At 32.5% G+C, this 13,747-nt stretch overlaps 1 long non-coding RNA gene across 1 annotated transcript; it reads left to right on the plus strand.

Moving 5' to 3' along the window:
• Positions 1–7,923: 7,923 nt before the first annotated feature.
• On the plus strand, positions 7,924–8,795 carry LOC120124972. The gene is made up of 2 exons (XR_005516324.1): positions 7,924–8,194; positions 8,402–8,795. It is a non-coding gene; the product is annotated as an uncharacterized LOC120124972 (long non-coding RNA).
• Positions 8,796–13,747: the final 4,952 nt, after the last annotated feature.

Genomic DNA, 13,747 nt, shown 5'->3' on the forward strand with positions numbered 1-13,747 from the left:
TAAATATCATTTAGTTCATTATTTAACCATATAAGGAACTTGGTCTAGTGCCCAAGTGATATGATCTAGATTATGAGTTTCGAATCATTTATATGATGCGTCCATTTGGGTACTTCTTCAGGTCTTTGCTATTGGCGATTATATCACAAAGGTCTTTGTTATTGGCGATCATATCACAAAGGTCTTTGCTATTGGCGATCATATCACAAAGGTTATGCTATTCCATAGCCTTTGCCCAGGTTCGATTCCCCTCCCTTGTGTTTCCCATTTTAATAGATGTTTTCAAGACACACCAATCAGAGAGTGACACGTGTCACTCTCTGATTGGTCAAATAATTAAATATAATTAATATTAATCATAAAATTATTTATTTTATTTTTAAAAATTTTGATGTGGCACTTGATCTCCGACATGAACATACCACGTCAGCTTCCACGTCTATGTGTGCTTGCTCCGTCAGCATCTGGTGTTGACCGTTAGTTGACTGACGGTTTCCATCCATCAAGGGTGATTTTTGACCCAAAGTTAAACGTTCAGTGGTTAAATGTTCCCAAAAAATAATACGGGCAAGTTTGACACTATTGTCAAACGTTAGAGTTATTTTGTTACATTATGTAATTTATATATTTAGATTTCAGCTGAAGACCGTCTGATGTAAGGAAAACAAATTGAATGGAAAAGAAGGAACTGAAGGAGATTAAACTTGAGTCTTCAAACATGTTTGGGTATGCTCCTGCCATTGAACAAACACTCATAGTTGGTTCATGTCTTACAACATATTTTATTTAAATTGTATTACAACGAAAACATTAAAATGAATTGTCTTTTTATAAAATATATAAGCACAAAAATCATTTAAGCAAATTTAATTAATGATTTATAAATATATACATTTCATATTGTCGGAACCGTCTTTCAGTTTGCCCCGGAATTGAGCTTCGACTTGAATGAATTGGGTTAAGAGTCACCACCGACCATTTTAAAACGAATTTAGGTGGGTCAGACACCATCTTACTTGATCTACTTTTTACCATAAACGTGTCGGGTTCGGGAGTCGGTTACGGTCAAGGAAGGATTAGCACCCTTGAACCGCCCTTTCGGTACCAATTAATTTATCGGTTGTCTTAATTGCAAAAAAAAATTGAAATTTAAAAATTCAATTCGAACAATTACCTTTGATCAATTAAAAATACCTTTAAAAGGTCAAAAAAACGTTAGATTGTAAAAATAAAAATAAATATAAAAAATAAATAAGAAAAAAAATATAAATATAATAATAATAAAAAATGAAAAAAATAAATAAGTAAAAATAAATAAAAGTGAGTAGAAATAATAAAATGATGAAAATATAATAAAAACAAAACATAAATGCGGGTTAAATTCCTACTTGCCTTTAAATTTGAATTGAAAGAGCAGTGATGTGTCTTAATATAAATAACATATATGGGTCCCACGCATTAGTGTATTGTCCTCTGCGTGAATAGTATCCAGACTAAGGACCATAACTCCACCTTCACCCTATCTCCCCTTTCGTTTGTTTTAACTCATTTCATTTCGCACAGATAGAAAAAAGGAAGCGCTCTAGAGCTTCAACCAAAATGGAGCTCCACCGTGTCAACCGTCGCCGCCGAAGAAGAGAGAGAAAAGCACGATCCGATGCGCTTCTTCACACTGATGATGGATCTGAAATTCTTTTAATCAAAAGGGGTCCCTAGAATCGCATATCTAGGGAAAACTACTCAATATTTTTTGACTCTGATGAACCTCAAAGTGGTCGGCGATCATTGATAAGGGTGACCCTTCTCTTTTCTTTTGATTTTTCTCCTCTAAATACTCTGTGTTTTTAAGTTTCGAATGCCCCTGTTTCGAAATACTTCCCCTCATATTTCTGAGTATTTTTGCGTGTATAATCTCCGGTGTCCCCCAAATGTTTGAGTTTGCACTTATTTATAGTCTACGAAATACTAATTTTAGCAGAGTCCTATTTGATTTAGACTTCTAATGCTCCTTGGTTGTTTCCGTTGTGTTGCGTGGCATTGGTGATGGTCCTTATGAGATCCTTGCGGCGAACTCGACAATTTTTTTGACAGATAACCCTTCTCGCCTTGAGCTATGCTGTAAATAATGTGCCTCTGAGTTGAATGACACGGTTTAGATGATGCTTCGAGAGAAGTTGTCTCAAAAGAGACAGAATTCGTTTCAAGGGAAACGATCTCAAAGATATTTGTTGTTTCACGAGAAACGGTCAAAGGAAACAAAATTTTGTTTTAAGGGAAATAAATTCAAAGATTTCGTGTTTAAAGAGAAACTGTCTCAAGGGAGACAAAATTTGTTTCAAGGGAAACAATCTCAAAGGTTTTGTATTTCAAGAGAAATATTTTCAAAGGTTTTTTTTTGTGTGTTTCAAGAGAAACAATTTCAAAGGTTTATTTTTGTGTTTCAAGAGAAGCTGCCTCAAGGGAGGAAAAATTTTGTTTCAAGAAAAATATATTCAAAGATTGGTGTTTCAAGAGAAACTGTCTCGAGAGAGACAAAACTTTAATTCAAGGGAAATTGTCTCAAGAGAGACAAAATTTGTTTAAAGGAAAACATATTCAAAGATTTTATTTCAAGGGAAACCGTCTTAAGAGAGACAAAATTTGTTTTAAAAGAAACTGTCTCAAGGGAGACGAAATTTATTTCAAGGAAAACAGATTCAAAGATTTTGTTTTAAGGGAAACCGTCTCAAGAGAGACAAAACTTAGTTCCAAAAGAAACTGTCTCAAGGGAGACAAAATTTGTTTCAAGAAAAACAGATTCAAAGATTTTGTTTCAAGGGAAATTGTCTCAAGAGAGACAGAATTTGTTTTAAGAGAAAATGTCTCAAGAGTGACAAAACTTTGTTTTGAGAGAATCAGTCTTGAGCGAGACAACTCCTTGTTTCGAGAGAAACAATCTCAAAGGTGATCGATAATTTTCTTGTTCATGCATGTTAAAGAAATCCTTTCAGAAGCTTTAATCGTTGACTTAAGGAAGTCAAATGATATCCTTCTTCGTGAAGTTGAAACTGTGCATGGCTCATTCGCTTTGAAATTGAGCTTTTAATTGGATGCCCTTCGTTGTGAAGTTGAAATCCAAGCTTGTATGTTGCTTTGAGTTAGATGTCATTCGTTGTGAAGTTGAAATCCAATCTCGAGTAAATGGTGTCGCTTTGAGTCCAATATCCTTCATTGTGAAGTTGAAATTGACTCTAAACCTGTAAAAATTATGTATGTGAAAAAAATGATGCTCTAAAATGTATGCATAATGAATTTTTTTTATTCCTCGGATAGAATCTCCTTTTTTGTCTGCTGGTTCCTGCATGAGGAGGAAAGTCCTTCGGAAGATCTGATCGTTCGTATCAGGATTTTGAATACCCGAAGATGCCCCAATATTCGATGTTGAATCTCCAAAAATGCCCCAACATTTGATGTTGTATCTTCAAAGGTGCCCCTATTGTTCCTCATTTCTTGCTTCAACATTGATTCTAAGCATGAGATTAGTGTCTGAGAGTCACATGTCATTTACCAAGATCCACTCTAGAGAGATTGTCTTGTTTGAAAAAAATGTTTTTCTTTCTCTTTTATTTTCAAAGTTCTGAAAATATCAATTAAAAGAGTTTTGAAAAAGTTTTGAAAATATTGCCCCTTTCACAATTTTATAATTGAGACGAATCATAAAACTAGAGTTCATTGGATATCAAAGAATTAATTAAATTGTTAATCTTTCAATAAATTATAGCTATTTGACTAGTGCCATGATCAAAGCTATTTTTGGGAAATGGTTAAGTAAGGAAAGAATAAAAAAGTCTCAGGTTATTGTGTTTGGTCAAAGGTTTGGCATTTTTGTTTATTTGATTCTTAAAGGTTTGATGGGGTAGCTTGTATACTCCTCTACTGGAAGTATTCTCTAACTCCCAGCTTTCATGGTCACGCTCGGATTGTGCGATGCCTTATTAAGGAATTTGTGCTATCGTCTCAGCTGCCCAATTTTTATATTCGAGCCGCCTTTTCAGGTTTTCAACTCAAATCCTCTTTTGGTTTCAAGACGTCATTCAGAATTTATGTCTTGAACCCCCTTTGTTATTTTTCTTTATCATGCATTAATTACATTGTTTTTTTGCAAATAAAGATTAATCCTGATGGACGAGATGAGATCTGAAGATAGTCTTTTCTGTTCAGAACTTCATGTATGATTAGAAGGGACTTTTAAGACACGTAATGTAGGTCATGGTTCATGGTTATGAAAGAAAATGATAAATAGGCCCAAACAAGTGTTTCAGGGTATTGAACCAAGGATCAATTCATTCTGATGCCTTAAATCCTATCTTGCTCAATTTGAATCTGCTCATATGTGTTTCTCTTGATTTTCTCTGGATGCTACATGAACTTCGAGTGAAGTGATTCTGGAATGATTGTGCTTGATCAATCTCATAATTTAAATCTCGATACATCATTTGAATCGAGGGAATCTTTGCATATGCGCCTTGTTTTCTTTTTCCTTTGTTTTTTTTTTGTTTTGTTTTTTGTTTTTTTGTTTTTTTTTGCTTTTTTGCTTTGTTTTTCTCTTTTTTCCTTCTTCTCTTTTTGTTCTTGATTGGATCTTTGCACTTGGCATTTGGTTCACCTTTTGGTATCTCCTTGGATTGATGTCTTCACTCATGTGAGCAGATTTCTTCCACCTTGCCCCCCAGTGTGGAGGGTGATCCTTGGTTAAGGTTGAATCAGAAGAAAAATATTATAAGTTCAAAAGGGGACACAAGGGATATATATTTTCTCTTGTTGTGAAGTGATAAAGAAAGAAAGTCATTCATCATTTCATACATGGAAGTCTTCACAGAAGAGGTATCCCCAGTGGATAGATTTTCAAGATTAATTTTATTCACACGAAAACAATATAATTAATGCATGATAGAATTATTTTGAATGAATTCTTCTTTCTACTTCTTGGTCCCGACATGTCTTAATGTTCAGGCTCCTGCGAAATGCCCCGAGTTAGAAGAATGCTCATGTTCAAATGAACAACTCAATGCCTTAGGTCTTAGTGGTAAAAAAAGTCAATTTTGAGTCTAAAAAGACAGTGGTGTAACTTTATTGACTCAAAGAAAGGTTCAAAAAGTTTCAAAGGGTGATAATGTCAAAACCTGGTCTTTTGGGAATGACCATGAATTATTTTGGGTAAAGAATCAAGGTATTTTATTTTGAGATTTAAGACATGATAAGAAAGGTCTAATCTTGCCATATGTCAAAAATCTATAATTCTTGAATAATTAAAAGAATCCTTAATTCATTTAATATTCGAAGAACTAAAGATTAAAATTTGTTCAATTATTCCACCTTAGAAAGTACCATAAATTCAATCGTTTAAAAGATTAAGCAAACATGAAAGGTTAAAGACGTGTTCAAACAATACAATACTCTAAAAGCAAATGGTATATGCAATGCCCTTGAATCCATCAGGTTTTGGATCTTGTGCTTCAGTGCCTTACAGTTCTCAAAGGAATATTTGGAGCTTCCTATGTGGTAACTGCAAGCAGCTTCAACATCGTAGCCCTTAGGATATGAGGACTCTTTTCTCAGATCATCCTGACAGGCTTAGTTCTACAATAAGCTGATCAAGCTCCCACTGTACTGATTTCAGTTTTTTCTTTAATTGCTAAAATCTTACTTCCATGTGGTGTCATGTGGTTAAGACCACTTCATCGAATCCTACGTGAAGAAATTTCATGTTTATGAAAATGCTTAAAAATGAATGTAGATGCAAAATGCATGAGATGTTCGAGGCATTGATCCAAAAACATGTATGTTATTATAAAGAATCTTTATTGGGACAAAAGTGTTTTGTCTTTTAAGAGACAAAAATATCAAAGGTATATTCTGACTAAATCCGCTAGACCCGGAACAGGTTGACTAGTCATTTGCCTTCGTCTTTCATCGATCGAATGCCCTGCCGAACCGCTCCGGCTTATCTGGCTAAATCGTGCAAGTGACGATCTTCTTTTTGTTCCCAGAAATATCGAATGATTGCATCTCTGGCTTTCATCCTTTGCTGAACATGTTCTCTAAAGGAAACACCATTGAAATCCTCCATTAAAGGGATTATCTGAAGTTCATATTATTGCTTCTTGAATTTGTAGACAATGGCCTTCAGTTCAAGCTATCGCTTTGTCATTTTGTTCTTATTATCTTTGAAGGAACTCACCAGGTCATTAACCTTTTTCGCGTCTACCCTTGCAACATTTTCCAGCTCAAAAATTTGACTTTGGTGTGCACGGTGTAAATTACGATCCATTTAGAGTCCTTTACACTGTAGCATAGTGGCATATTCTTCAATTGTGGGTATCACGTCTTCTTTGTTGAATTGTCTTATAGATTGTCTCCCTGACCATAGCCGGAGCTCTGTGTTTTTTATCTCTTGCATTACAACCCCTTTGTCTATTAATGCAAATTATTTACGTTTAACAAACTCGTTTTTGGTGGAACAATACCTCTTTTGAATGAGTGATGCAAAAGATGAAACTAAAATAAAAGAAAACAAAAATAAAAAAGAGTTAGTGAGGTAAAGATAAAAAAAACAATCATGAAAATAAAAATCCTACCCCACATGATATCTACCCCACATGCTTTAATTCCTACCGGACATGATTTGTATCCCACATGTTAATTTCAAACAAATCCTAATCGCATATTTGTCTAGTTTGCATGCTTTGAACAAAAAGTAAAGAAGGAAATAAAATCAAAGCAGACTAGGGTTTGGAATGAGGTTTTGGGGTGGGCTCTAAATCCCTGTACTCTCCCGATTTAGGTTCTGAAAAGGTACTCGAGTTCTCCTTGCTGGTGCCCCATTGGGCTTGCCAGACCCTTACTCCTAAGCCCATTACAAGCTTATGTGGACTAAGTTAAACTCGAGATGATACATTCCCTTATGCATATGCGGTGAATGAATTCACACGAAGAAATAAGATATATGAATCCCGAAGGTTACTTGCTTGGCATGTGCGGAGAATAAATTATCACGAAGGCGTCACTTTCACCCCACTTAAAAGGGTTCAGAGCTCGGGTATAGAGCCAGAGATAGAAACTTTTGAAAATCTGAAATCATTGAGAAAAACATCAGTACAACTATTTATTTGAAAAAATAATCAAATGTAAATAATTGGAATCGAATAAATAAATTTAAATTTAAATTTACCTTTTTCGCATAAAAGACAACCGAAAATTAATTCTGGCCTGACTCACTTACATGTCCCTAGCAGAGTCACCAAGCTGTCGGAACCGTCTTTCGGTTGGGCCTCGGAATTGGGCTTCGACTTGAATGAATTGGGTTAAGAGTCACCACCGACCATTTCAAAATGAATTTAGGTGGGTCAAACACCATCTTACCTGATCTGCGTTTTACCAGAAACGTGTCGGGCTCGGGAGTCGGTTACGGTCAAGGAAGGATTAGCACCCTTGAACCGACCTTTCGGTACCAATTAATTTGTCGGTTGTTTTAATTGCAAAAAAATGAAATTTAAATTGAAATTTAAAAATTCAATTCGAACAATTACCTTTGATCAATTAAAATTACCTTTAAAAGGTCAAAAAAGGTTAGATTGTAAAAATAAAAATAAATATAAAAAATGAATAATAAAAAAATATTAATATAATAATAATAAAATAAATGAAAAAAATAAATAAGTAAAAATAAATAAAAGTGAGTAGAAATAATAAAATGATGAAAATATAATAAAAACAAAATATAAATGCGGGTTAAATTCCTGCTTGCATTTAAATTTGAATTGAAAGAGCAGTAATGTGTCTTAATATAAACAACATATATGGGTCCCACGCATTAGTGTATCGTCCTTTGCGTGAATAGTATCCAGACCAAGGACCATAACTCCACCTTCACCCCATCTCCCCTTTAATTTGTTTTAACTCATTTCATTTCGCATAGATAGAAAAAAGGAAGCTCTCTGGAGCTTCAACCGAAATAGAGCTCACCGTGCTGACTGCCGCCGCCGTTCGTCGCCGCCGAAGAAGAGAGAGAAAAGCACGATCCGACGTGTTTCTTCACACTGATGATGGATCTGAAATTCTTTTAATCAAAAGGGGTCCCTAGAATCGCATATCTAGGGAAAACTACTCGGATTCTTTTGACTCCGATGAACCTCAAACTGGTCGACGATCATCGGTAAGGGTAACCCTTCTCTTTTCTTTTGATTTTTCTCCTCTGAATACTCTGTGTTTTTTAGTTTCGAATGCCCCTGTTTCGAAATACTTCCCCTCTTATTTCTGAGTATTTTAGCGTGTATAATCTCTGGTATCCCCCAAATGTTTGAGTTTACACTTATTTATAGTATACGAAATACTAATTTTAGCAGAGTCCTATTTGATTTAGACTTCAAATGCTCCTTGGTTGTTTCTGTTGTGTTGTGTGGCATTGGTGATGGTCCTTATGAGATCCTTGCGGCGAACGATTCGAAGTGGTTGGTGTGTGGCCGTGAAAATCGGAGGCTGGCCAAGATGCTTGCGGTACTGTGGATGGGGAGAAGAGATTAGGGTTAGTAAACCCTAATCTGCCTATTCGTTTCAGCATATCATGAACCCGGTTGTGGCTCGGGTCGCTGATCACAACTTGGGTTACTTCAAGTGGGTATTAGACTGTTATGCTCCTGCGTGTTTTGGTCTGGTGCAGCTGTTGGACCATTGTGGTATTTGGGCTTGGTGTATTTTTATTTGTCTTTAGCTTGTACATGTAATACAAAATTAATAAGTAAATATATATTATATAATATAATAGCATATAACGTAATATGGGCGGACGAAATTAAGTGTCTTCACATATATATTTAAAAATATAGTTAATATAAGATTTAAAATATATTTCAAATGTTGGTGTTTACGAATGAAGCAAATTGGGTTGGGAGAGTATCGCCTCTGCAATATTCAATTTAAATTAGTCGATCAATAGATCAGGTACCGGTAGTTATATAAATAATAATAATAATAATAATAAATTTAATATTTTAAAATTAAATTCAATATGTATAATATTTTTAAATATTTTTAAAATTAATTTGAAAATTAATTTCACTAGATCTTGAGTTTATGTTTTAAACTATATTTAAATTTTTATATAACCAAAGTATAATTTTTATTTTTAACATAATTAATAATCTTTAAATAAAATTAAAATTATCAATTACATTTAAAAAAATTGATTTAACTATTATATATAAAAAAAATCTATACAAAAACTATAGTTTAAAAATATAAAAGTCTAAATTTTATTTTTATTTTAAAAAATCTCAATTTGATAATTATATATAAAAAATATTATAAACTTTAATCGAATATATTTCAAGTGCTAAGGTTCTTGCACGTCCTCTTAAATTCTTAAGTTTGAATATCTTTACAAGCATGCTAGTTTCCTTTTTTATCTACGATTAGTTATAACAACTTATGTATAAAAGGTTGTAAAGCGTTATCAAGTGAGGGGTTATCGCCAAGGAGAGCTTTATGTTGTTGGTTCAGTCCCCTTTAGTTGCATATTATTTCTTCACAATATTTTGTATAAAATAAGGTCTCACCACCTAATTAGGGATTAAATTTATTAAATTAATTTAAAATTATGATCAAATTAATAGAATATATAAATATTGAGGATCAAATGTATAATTATATCAATTTTATTAATTGTCAGGTCAATATTTTTGTTAAATACTAACGGTAATTAATTTAATTAAATATATTTAAATAATTAAATGATCTGATTGAAAAACGTTTTAAAATGATTATCAAAATGGAAAGAGAAAATAATTAAATGGTCAAATATATATTATGCATAAAAATCTACGCTGGATCAAACCTCTATTATCGGCCAAACTCGGGTGAAATGGAGCGTTCGGGGGGTATATCAACCCAACTATTTATAAGTCTTATGAAGACCCAAATGACGGCTATGGCATTGACCAAGTCCTTATTGAGGGTTTTTTTTTTCAATAGGGCAAATGAGTAAATTATTAGGAAAAATAAGGTAAGTAGTTGTTTATTTTGTTATCTACAATATTTTTTTACGGTGTTCACAAAATTTTTCATGAGAGATTAAGAGTTCCATTAAAATATTTTTTATTCAAACTCATCACATCGAGATGTGGAGTTCTAATAAAATATAATGTTTTACTAAAATTTATCTAATCGAGGTAAAAAATTTAAATAAAAAATATTTTTTTTATTGAAACTCGTTATCTCAACATGACAAGTTTCATGTCACTGTAAAAAAATATCGTAAAACTCAAAATAAACTTTTTATCTTATTGGGCTAAATAAAAAGCCCGTAGACCATACTTGGCCAATTTTGCCTTATTGAGGACCATGTTGTTGTGGTTCAAAACTAGTCGGGTATTGGCCCCACCACCATTTTTTATCCTATGAATTCATCGAGTAAATTTTGAGAATATTATGGGCGGGATATATTTTTTAAAATTGAGGTGTTTAAGAATTATTTTGAGATTTAAGTTATTAAATTCTTCCTAAAGTAACAAACGTTACCATTTTAGGTGTCTCACCCGTAACCCCGTTAAATTATGCCGTTAAAAGGACACATGTCACGTTCTTGTAATTTTAAAATTTTTATTTAAGATTAAAAATTAAAAATATTATTATATCTATAAAAAAACCCAAAATTTCAAAAAACTAAAAAAACTCAAAAACTTTGAAAACCCTAATTTCAATCCCTAAATTCATCTCACCCGTTGCCTTTTGTCATCAATGAACCTCCACTTGACCTCACCTTCACCCCAATGATCGATAACCCCATGAAAAGCCACTAGAACATGAGCCAATTGATGACCAAGTGTACCCCAATGAACCCCGATGATACAAATCGCAACTCCACACGATTTCGACGACTGATTGACGATAAGGATGACAACGTCTGACTAAGAAGATGAAAATGATGACGTTGGCAGTGGCGGCCATGGTCGATAAGGATGAATCGATGAGTTAGGGTTAGGGATTTATAATTTTTAGGGATTTAAAGCTTTTTTGTAATTTAAGATAAATTTGGGTAATTTTTAAATAAATTAATACTTTTATTTAAAAAAATAGAATTATCAAAGTTATTAGAATATAACACATATCACTTAACAAAGTTTTTTAACGGAAGATATGGTTGAGGCACCTAAAGTTGTAACGTTTGTAATGTTAGACACCTGGATGAATCGAAAAAAGTTTAGGCACCTATTCAAGAAAAACGATATAATTTGGGCACATATTTTCTAATTAAGCTTTTTTCAATGATGATATGGCAGTACCTCGTGGTGATTCGTTAGCATAACCGTTATTTTTTTAACGGCGAGTGACTTAAATGGAACTAAAATATAATGTTATGTATGCTTTTGAAAAAAATAGTTGAGTAACCAAAATAGAACCGTGAGAATAATTGAGTGTCTAAATATATAATTTACCCTGGAAACTATAATCAAATAACCAACAAGATCATGAAACAACTATCACAAAATAAACAAGAAAATAATAAAACATGTATCACAAAAGAATTAATTGTATCATATATTCTCGAACTATAACCCTTATTTTAAATGGGTCCTTAAGCTTTTAATTATTTCAATTGCATCCCTAAACTAAGACTATTATTTTAAATTAGTCTTTAAACTTTTTAACATTCTAATTATGACACTCTTTCTGAATTGATCACCAAACTTTTGAATATTCCAATTCAATCCCAAATTCATCCAAATATGGAATTAGTTTCAACCATAATTTAACCTAAAATTTGTTTTTTTTTCAAACATATAATAATATAATTTTGCCTTACAATTTTATTAACAAGAGATATGATTAGTATATACATATAGTTTGGGATGAAATTGGAATGTTTAAAAATGTTGGAGACCAATTTAAAATAAAGGTCATAGTTTGGGGATGAAATTAGAACATTTAAAAGTTTAGAGATCAAATTAAAATGAGAGTCATACTTTAAGACACGTGATGCAATTAACTCATCGCAAAATAACAATTATTTTAATATATATATTATGCTTGAATTTATTTTTTACATACCACAACCAGTAAAATATACTATTGCATACACCACTTGGAATAAATATAGTAAAGATTTTCACTGATAAACATCTTCTATGAAATCCTTGGTCCAGACGCATTCTAAAAACTTCTAATTATAATTGCGATGAGAACTTTCCTACTTTGTCTTCACTTTTTTTCCTATCTACCACAACCACCGTGCTTTTTCTCAATTAAAGAAAGTAATATGAATTTTCCAAGTTTGGTTTTTACATCCACGTCAGAATATCACTTTCATTTGAATTCATTAATGTTTATTGCTCTAAAACTAGGCCTGTAAATGAACTGAACGTTCAACGAACCGTTCATGAATCGTGCGGTGGGAAGTTCGTTTATGTGCGTTTATTTATTAAATGAACGAACATGAACAAGATTTTTTGTTCGTTTAATTAAATGAACAAACATGAACATAGGTCTCGTTCGTTCATTTACGTTCGTGAACGTTCGGTTATGTTCGTTTGGTTATGTTCGTTTATGTTCGTTCGATTATGTTCGTTTATGTTCATTCATTTATGTTTAACACAATCTTCTTAAATCAATTTTGGTGACCAATTTGTAAGTATCTTAAAAATATTAATCTGATATTTTGATGACCAACTCCATAATTAACCCAATTTTATTTGGAGATTAAATCCAATATGTTAACCTGTGAGGCACCTCGCACTTATATTCATTTTCCCCTTTTTTTCCCAAACCTTATTATTCACTGGAGAGTGGAGACGATCTCTGAAAGATTCAAAACAAGTTATATTATAGTGCAATATGAAGTTTTACATGTTTGTTTTCATCTCTTTCTCTGTTTTATTTGACTTAATAGTTGATATGTAAAGTTATTGTGGGTATCTTCACATCTAAAACTCAAGAAAACATAATACTTCTTTCTAGAAATAGATGGGAAGATAAAGGTAAAAATCGGATGTATATGAGCATCAGTAAAAAGAAAAATATATAGAATTTGCCAGAAAACAAAACAAAGGTTTCTATGCAATTTCTGAAAAAGAGTGTAATAGCGGAAAATGATTGTTCATATGTAATCATGGAACACTAAGATAAATGTTATAGCGTTAAATTAAAGTCGTGTGAATCATTTAATATCTTTAAAAGATAGATCGAAATATTTGATATCTTCAAACATTTCATCACTGCTAATAAGCTCTTACGCTATTTATCACTGTAGATTTGGTTGATTTGCATTGTCGACTATTTTTCATGAAAGAACAATGGAAGGTAGGGTCTCCAACGTTTATGTTCGTGTTCATTTATGTTCATGTTCGTTTATGTTCGTGTTCGTTTATGTTCGTTTATGTTCGTTTATTTATTAAATGAACGAACATGAACAAGTTATATTCCTTAATAAACGAACATGAACAAAAAAAATTTTGTTCGTTTATGTTCGTGTTCGTTTATGTTCGTTTATTTTTTAAATGAACGAACATGAACATACCTTCGTTCGTGTGCGTTCGGTTCGTTTACAGGCCTATCTAAAACAAAAGGACAAAAGGGGAAAAAACTCACCAAAAAGAAAAACATTACTTTTAAAATTAGTTGTGGACTAATTTTTTATTGATTTTTTTTAATTTTGAATAAGAATATGTATAATTGTAATACGTTTTTCTCTGATCTTGGACACAGTCCTTATTAC

This window comes from Hibiscus syriacus, unplaced genomic scaffold (assembly GCF_006381635.1).
Source record: "Hibiscus syriacus cultivar Baekdansim isolate YM2019G1 unplaced genomic scaffold, ASM638163v2 tig00110429_pilon, whole genome shotgun sequence".
Lineage (NCBI taxonomy): Eukaryota > Viridiplantae > Streptophyta > Magnoliopsida > Malvales > Malvaceae > Hibiscus > Hibiscus syriacus.